Source organism: Castanea sativa, chromosome 9 (genome assembly GCF_040712315.1).
Source record: "Castanea sativa cultivar Marrone di Chiusa Pesio chromosome 9, ASM4071231v1".
Taxonomy (NCBI): Eukaryota; Viridiplantae; Streptophyta; class Magnoliopsida; order Fagales; family Fagaceae; genus Castanea; species Castanea sativa.
Genome location: NC_134021.1, coordinates 15,699,588 through 15,708,623, shown reverse-complemented (window position 1 = coordinate 15,708,623; position 9,036 = coordinate 15,699,588). Strand labels below are relative to the sequence as shown.

General features: G+C 33.8%; 1 pseudogene; it reads left to right on the top strand.

Moving 5' to 3' along the window:
* Nucleotides 1-3,002: 3,002 nt before the first annotated feature.
* Nucleotides 3,003-6,492, top strand: LOC142609641 (receptor-like protein 7; annotated as a pseudogene).
* The last annotated feature ends 2,544 nt before the right edge of the window (nucleotides 6,493-9,036 follow it).

Here is a 9,036-nt window from a genome sequence, read left to right as displayed (position 1 = left end):
GTAGAAGGGAAATTCATATGATTCTTTTTTTTTTCTTTTTCCTTTTTTGCTCACAATAGGTTGGGAGGGAATTTAAATTTGAGTTTTTTCTAGCAATGGCACTAAAACTTAAGGGTCTTGAAATTTGTAAGGTTATTTTTAAAAAGAACTTCTTTGAAGCTCTGGTTTAGTTATTTTACCCATAATCAAAACAAAAATTAGCAAAACATTTAATTAAATATTTTTGAGTTCATTCAAACATATATTTATGTACTGAATCATATCAATTATAATAATTTACACTCCCCTTTTATAAATGACTTTTTTTTTTGAGAAACTTTTTGATTGACATGTAATATAATTAATTCTCAAATAAAATAAAATCTAATGAGTATTATGCCTAAACTATAAAGATAATTTCTTACAAAATATTTTTATATAATAAACTTATAATGTACTTGCACGCGGGACATCCTCCACTCCAGTAAAGTTGAAAAAAATGCGAGTGAAATATAAATATATCTCACGTAATATAAATCTTTGTTGGTTTAGCAGTTATTACCCAAATAAACCATGCATCCTAGCCTTGGTTAATAAGATTTTCAATCTAACAAATTATACAGGCATGCAAAATCTATAGGGAATGATTTGAAAAATGACTAATGAGTAGCAATGAGTCAATGAGACAATGACAACTACATTGTTACAGTAGAGCCACTCTGTTGAGTACAAAGTTTGTCAGAAATGAGAAAACTACATTGTAATCCCTACGCTGGAGCCAATTATTTCTCAAACATCAATCATCACCATTTTTACCACTAATAAGTTGTCTGTGCGATGCACGGATAATATTATAATGTTTTATATAAGAAAAGTTTGGAGAATATTGTACATATAGAATGCGTTTGGATCCAAGTCTGCGTCTCACGTCCGCGTTTTGTTTTTTTTTTTTTTTTTAACTCAGCCGCAAGGTTTGACTTTTCAGCCATGAACAGTGCACAAATGCACTGTTCATGGGTCCCACAAATTTCACTTTTCAGCAACTTTTTCATTAAAAATGGGTCCCACAGTACTATTCACACATTTAAAAATTATTTTGCTACAGTGTTTTCAGTTTTCAGTTTTCAGTTTCAGCAAAATAAGTTCTATCCAAACGGACTCATATTATACCATAATTATCATAGAACTTTGGTAGTAATGAGTTCATTACAAAAAGTAACAAAAACTAAACAAAATAATGAAATAAAGATGAAATTTAGAATTTAAAAAAAAAACATTAATGAACTAAATGCTAAAATCCTCAATTCATACATTATTGAAATTCATAGAAAAGAAAGCACACACAACATATAGAATTATACAATCATCATTAAACCAAAACTCAAAAAAAAAAAAAAAACCATTAACCCAAAACTCAATTTATTGTAGGAAAAAAGTCAATTTGTATTTCTTTACTAAAATCTCAAGAAACTTACTCGAGAAAGAAGCTTTGAAGTCTAATGCGGATTGAATAGTCGTGTTGTTTTTCCTTTGCAAATTCAATTGTCATTGACTAAATCCCCTCCACCCTACCACCGCACACCTTTAGTATGATGGTCACTCCACAAGTATAAGTGCTTATGGGGTATAGGGTACGGGGGGTAAGGGCCGAGGTTCAAGTTTCCAAGAAAGAGTTTTACACACATATACACTTAGATTTGGCAAGAGTAGAATTTTTATTTTGTGTAAAAAAAAAAAAAAAAAAAACCCTCCACCCTAGATGATAACTGCTTGATTCCTATAATCCAATTTATGATTTACAACATGTTTAGCTTTTGTTTATTTTGAAAAGACCAGTCTACTCTAGTCATATGCTAAGATTAAACAATCTTGAAAGGACAATGACAATGAGACTTTTACACTAAATAAACAATTATCAACTTTTCAGTTTTAGACTTCAAGCATCTTTTGGTAATTGATATACACAATAACACAACCTATAAAAGAAAATAGCAAAACACAAAATCTCACAATTATAACCCTACCGATTGTAAGTGAATAAATGAATTTTTGAAAGTAACAAAAAATAGCTTGAACTCATACATGTCAAGGCCATTTAATGTGTGATGGATAGCCACTAGCTACAACAAAAGATCACAACAGCAACAGGTTTCTTCCATTGGCCTGGTGTTTAAAAAAATTATGAGTATGGAAACAAAATTTGAGAGTAGCAGTAGTTTAGGAAATTTAACTATTAAAGGTTTTTTTTTTTTTTTGAAGAGAAAGAAAGTTTTTTTTTAAGAGAGAAAGAAAGAGAATAGAGGCATATGGTCAAAGTTGAGAGGGGAAGGCAAAGCGTGAGAGAGGTTAGGGAGTCAAAGGTTTAGAAAATCCTACATTAATCATTATAGCAAAGTTTTGATAATATACATAATGTGAAAACAAAAAGGCAAAAACCAAAACCTCATTTTGGTGGCAAGTTGTGATTATTGCATCTACACAATCATAAAGGCATAAACTTTTTATATAACTAACGTAAAAACTTGCAATACCAACAAAAAAAAAAAAAAACTAACAGAGGAGGGAGACTTTGTTTATGAGATGTTTGTATGTAAATTCATCACTATAAAATAATAAGGATTCTCATAGAATAAAATAAATAAATAATGATTATAGTAAATAAAAGATATAGATTTGTGTAATTTAGGCAACATAATTGCTAGAAGATTATCTATCTCAATCTCATTAGTTATTTTGGTATCCCCTTTTATTACAAAAAAAAAAAAAAAAAACTGAAACATTTGGTATACTAAAAGACATGAAGAAGAGAGAGAGTTGTGGATTAAACTTAATCAATTAATGGGAAAGTTGGATGATTGTAGAAAAATATCATAGGAAGTGCTACTTGACAAAACTTAGACCCTCACACAATGAGTTCTCTACTTTTATATATATATATATATATATATATATATATATCCCATTCTACACTCCGTTGATCTGCTGTGCCAAACTCGAGTGGTTTTTGCTTTTTGGTCACAAGTCAAAAAGGCCATGCTCATGGGTCTTTACCCTCCTTAACCAACCATTAATTTCATCACCTCTTCAATTCTTGATTGTAAGAGTGTACCTTATACAGCCTACAATGAAAATTCCGTTCTTTTCATGGCTTTTCTTGATCACCATATGCTCACTGTTTGTCAACTTTGGTATCTTTGTCGTGTCTGACCAATGTCTTCATGATCAGCGAGATTTGTTGATCGGATTAAAGAACAGCCTCAAATTCGATAGTGCTTTGTCCATAAAACTGGTACTCTGGAACGAAAACCTAAATTGCTGTTTGTGGAAAGGAGTAAGCTGTAGCAAGGAGGGACGTGTTGTTGGTCTCGACCTGTTCAACGAATCCATCACGGGTGGACTTCACAATTCGAGTCCTCTTTTCAGTCTCCATTATCTTCAGACCCTGAATTTGTCCTACAACAAGTTGAACTCTTCGCAAATTCCATCTCAGTTCGGCAATCTGACGAATTTGTTTTATTTGAACCTGTCAAATTCTGGCTTTGCGGGGCAGATTCCTTCAGAGATTTCGAACCTGAAAAGGTTGGTTACCCTTGATTTGTCTACCTATTTTTCGCTGAGTTATTCTATGTTGGAAATTAAGAAACCAAATTTAGCTACGCTAGTAAAGAATTTTGTGGAGCTAAAGGAACTTTATCTTGATGGTGTAAATATATCAGCACCAGGGAACGAATGGTGTCAGGCCTTATCTTCTTCAATGCCAAATCTAAGGGTGTTGAGCATGTCTGATTGTTATCTTTCGGGGCCTTTTGATTCCTCCTTACAGAAGCTTCAGTCTCTCTCAATTATTCATCTCGACTTTAATCTCTTTAATGCTCCTGTTCCGGATTTTTTTGCAAATTTCTCAAATTTGACTTCCTTGGGTCTCAGTTCTTGTGGATTGAATGGGACATTTCCAGAAAAAGTCTTCCGGATTCTAACACTGCAGACAATTGACTTGTCAAATAATGAACAACTTCAAGGTTCTTTGCGAGAATTTCTTCCAAATGGTTCTCTTCGGTCACTGCTGCTTAGTGGTACCAAATTTTCAGGGGCACTGCCAGATTCTATTGGTAACCTAACAATGTTGTCCAGAATTGATCTTTCACTTTGCAATTTCAGCGGGTCAATCCCAAACTCTATGGCAAATCTTACTCAATTGGTTTATTTGGACATGTCATCAAACAACTTCACCGGACTAATTCCATCATTCAGCATGGCCAAGAAGTTGACCGAGATATACCTTTCCCATAATGATCTAAAAGGCAAGATTGATTCCCTTAACTGGAAAGATCTTCTGAATCTGGTGATTCTTGACTTGGGTTACAATTTACTTGGAGGGAATATTCCGGCCTCCTTGTTTTCCCTTCCATCATTGCAAATATTACAACTTTCCAACAACCAATTTTCTGGTCGGCTTGAATTTAATGTTTCTTCTCACCTACTGAACACCCTTGATTTGAGTAGCAACAACTTGGAAGGGCCAGTACCAACATCTGTCTTTGAACTTCAAGGTCTCAAGTTTCTCTCACTTTCTTCAAACAACTTTAACGGCTCCTTGCAGCTCAATAAGATTCAGCAGTTGAGAAACCTTTTCACTCTTGATCTTTCCTACAACAGCTTATCGATTGAGTATATTGAAACTAATTCTTCATCATCGTCCTTTCCCCAAATTTCCACATTAAAATTGGCTTCTTGCAAATTGAAGACTTCTCCTGATTTCTTGATAAACCAATCCCAATTAGCCATGTTAGACCTTTCAAATAATGAGATTCCCGGAGAGATACCTAACTGGATTCAGAATCTTACTAATCTTCTTTACCTAAATCTCTCGCATAACCACCTGGTAGGGCCTTTGCTCAATCTTCCTTCTACGTTAACTATCCTAGATCTTCATTCCAACCAACTCCAGGGGCAACTCCCAACTCTCCCACCACCTGCCGTATATCTGGATTTCTCAATGAATAATTTCACCTCTTTTATACCTGCTGGCATTGGCAGTTCCCTTTATTATGCTTATTTCTTATCTCTTGCAAACAATCAATTATCTGGCAGTATCCCTGTATCAATATGCAATGCTCCATATCTGCAAGTTCTTGATCTGTACAATAATTTTTTGAATGGCACTATTCCCCAATGCTTCTATGGAATGAGTGGGACTCTAAGGGTGTTGGATTTGAGAAGGAACAAACTCGGTGGCAATTTATCTGATTCGTTTCCAGTTAATTGTGGTTTACTAACTCTAAGCCTCAATGGAAACCAATTAGAAGGAGCGGTACCAAAGTCTTTGGGGAATTGCAAAAATTTGGAGGTCTTGGACCTGGGGAACAATAAGATAAAGGATGCCTTCCCATGTTACCTGAATAACATGTCCTCGTTGCATGTCATTATCTTGCGATCTAACCAATTTTATGGGTCCATTGATTGTGGAGGGCCAAATACCTCTTGGCCAATGCTTCAAATTGTTGACCTAGCTTCAAACAATTTTATTGGTCCACTTCCAAGAGAATCCATTCTTGGTTGGAAGGCAATGATGGATCATGCCCAGTCACGAATTCAATACCTCCAATTTGGAGTCCTACAATTCAGTGAAAATTATTATCAAGATAAGATAAGATAATAGTTACCATTAAAGGTCTAGACATTGAGCTGGTTAGGATTTTAACTCTTTTCACTTCGATTGATGTATCCTGCAACAATCTTAATGGGACAATACCAGAAGGAATAAGAGAGCTCAAATCACTACGTCTTCTCAACTTCTCGCAAAATGCTCTTACAGGCCACATTCCACCATCTCTGGGCAACTTGACTCAATTGGAATCATTGGACTTGTCAAACAACAACCTTACAGGGGAGATCCCCGTGCAACTTGAAGATAGTCTTACTTTCCTTTCATTCCTAAACCTTTCATTCAATCAATTGGTGGGGCCAATTCCACAAGGCAAGCAATTTGCTACGTTTACAAATGATTCATATGAAGGGAACAGAGGATTATGTGGATCCCCATAGGTGACAAATTGCACAAATGGTACTGCTCCACCACCTTCAGCAACACAAAAATCTGGAGAAATTCATTGGAATTTCATAAGTGTTGAACTAGGATTTATTTTTGGTTTTGGCATTGTCATTGGGCCCCTTATGTTTTGGAAGAGATGGAGTAGATGGTATTTCAAACACGTTGATGACATTCTTATCAGGATCTTCCCTCAACTGAATCTTGGAATTAAATACCGTCAAAGACGAGCACGCATATATCAAGGGCGGAGGCACTAATGATAGGGTAGTTGCGGCAAAGTGTGTGGTACTAATGGTAGTTTATCTTTGTTTGGCTTGTTTATTTTGTGGCTTATTTAGTTTATTTGGTTAGGTATAAGTATCTAATTTTTCAGTTTTTTTTTCTGATTTTTCAGTTATTTGAATAAAGTGCCGTATCATGTTTCAACCAAAAAAAAAAAGGGTTAGGTATAAGTAAAACGTTTACAGCGTTACTTTTTCCGTATGTCATGTAAAAGTTGTTACTTTTTATTTAATTTTATGTTTTCTCTTTTGATTTTGGATGTATTTGGAATAAGAGAAAACATTAGGTCCAGAGCTGGCGTAAAACCAGTGTTTTACGCCAGCCAATGAGACCACGCCACGTCAGAGTTCACTTAAGTGGAAAGAGGAAGAAAGACCTCTTTTAGGCTTCTAGTTTTTCACATCTAGCTTTAATTTTTATCATTGAGCTTTGTAAAAAATCACTAATTTTTACAATTTCAAAAGCATACAAAAGTAACCTATACAGGAAAAAAAAAAAAAACACAAACGAAAATAACAAAAAAAATAAGCAAAAAACGATCTTAATACTTAGGAATCTAATCAAAAGCCATCAAGATATAATGATTTGCATAAAAAAAAGTAAGTTTCAAAAAACAATCAGATTCATTTAGCCCTAACACTTAGGAATCTAATCAAAACCCATAAACCCAGAAAAACCCATCAAAATAATTCAAAATCCAAATTGGGAAAAATGACAAATAATGAAAAACAAACCGTTGGATCGTAGCTCACGGCCGCTCCGGTATGTTTACAAGCTCCACGCACAGCTCCGGCGACCTATGTGGCGGTGTGATTCGTTGTGTGGTGTGGTGTGGTGGAGGTTCGGGCAAGCAAGGACGGCACAACCCTAGAAGAGGAAGCAGAGGGCACGGCGAGAACTCTTTCTTCTTCGAAATCGTTCTGCTCCGGCGATCTATGTGGCGGTGGTGACAGATCAGGAAGGCATTCTCCCAGCTGCATTTGGCGTTTAAAAAAAAAAAACATTTTTAGATGAGTAAATAACAGAAAATAATAATACTTCAAGAAAAGAAAAAATTGATGAAGATTCTGTCATGATTTGACTGCAGTTTTTTGTATATGGCACTAGTTTTGGTGCTATTAATTGGATAATTGAGATCAGGTGATGGATGATAAGTTGCAGCATATTTTCAGTTTTTCACTTTTAACTGCTGCAGGTCAGGGAAGAGCAATGGCAACATCACTGCCACACTGGCAGAGAGATTGGGAAAAAAATATTAAGAAGACTTGGTAGAAATTTCGGGGATGGGTGGATTTAAATTATTTTATTATGTGCATTATCATTCATCTTAGATGCATTCATGCGCGGATTCAAACTTGAAATGGAAAGAGAATCTGATAAGAACATAAAAAATGTATAAGTTGCTATATTCTAGGAGTACATTTGATTGTAACAAGTAAAAACCACATTGAGGATGACTTCTTGCCGTGTTACTTGAGGAACATATCTAGGTTACATATCCTTGTCTTGCAATCTAACAAATTTTACTGGCTGACTATTGATTGTGGAGGATCAAATGTAAACTGGCCAATGCTTTAAATTGTATACCTAGCTTCAAACAAATTTACTGGTCAACTTCAAATAGAATCCTTTTCTACGAAGGCAATCTTGGATGGTGAAGATGAGGTCCAACCAGTGCTCAATCACATCCACGTGTGAGAGCATTAGGTCCAAACAGTGCTCAATCTTGAAATTAGTGTCACTAGTAAGTTTTCCGTGCAATGCACGGATACTTTTTATGTAAATTTATTTTTTGAAAATATTAGACATATATTATAGCATATTTATTATAAAACTTTGTTAGTAATGAGTTCATCATAAAAAGTAACAATTATAAATTGCTCACATATATCTATTATAATTATTTTGTTCAAGTAATGAGCAATAATTAAAACCACTTGGAATAATATTGTATAATAAAAGTTGATAAAAGCATATTAATTCATTCTATTATTGATTTTTATTATAGGATGTAATAGAAAGCTTCATTATGAAATCTTTTTTTTTTTTTTTTGGTTTCTTCAATCTTTGTTATTAAGGTACGGTGATACTTGTTATCATCATCAGTTTCTCTATCTTCAACGTTTAAAGTTTAGTCTGTCCATATTTGTTTAATTTTTGAGCTTTCATCATTTTTTTACTTTTGTTGCATCATTTGTGTTAATCACTAATGAATTGGCATCGAGAGATTCTTAATTGGATCTTACAAAGTTTGAACTTTGTCACTAAGATTTTTCATAGTATTTGCATTTATATTAAATTTCAATGATGTTACAATTTTTTGTAAATATTTTTATTTTTGTTAATTTTGGAATAGTGTAGCAAAAAGAATTAATATAGCATATTGAATTGTGTATTTTTTTTTTTCTTCCATACCTTTTTATCATTTGAAGGTGCATCAAGAATCTTAGCAACTATGTAATTTTCAAAACCACCCTTTAGATTGAATTAATTCAAATGAAGTAGAGATATCCATTTTTTCCTAATTTTTTTTTCAAATCACGTGGAATTCGTTCTCCAATATCAATATTTTTACAATAATTTAAATAAGTTGTATCTCAGTTTATTTTTTAGCAAAATATCTTGTAGATTCAATTAGGATTTTCTCGGCGTCTCAATCAAATATCACAAAATTTGCTTTGATAGTTGCATTAAAAACTTCAATTTGAATCATGTATCTAAAG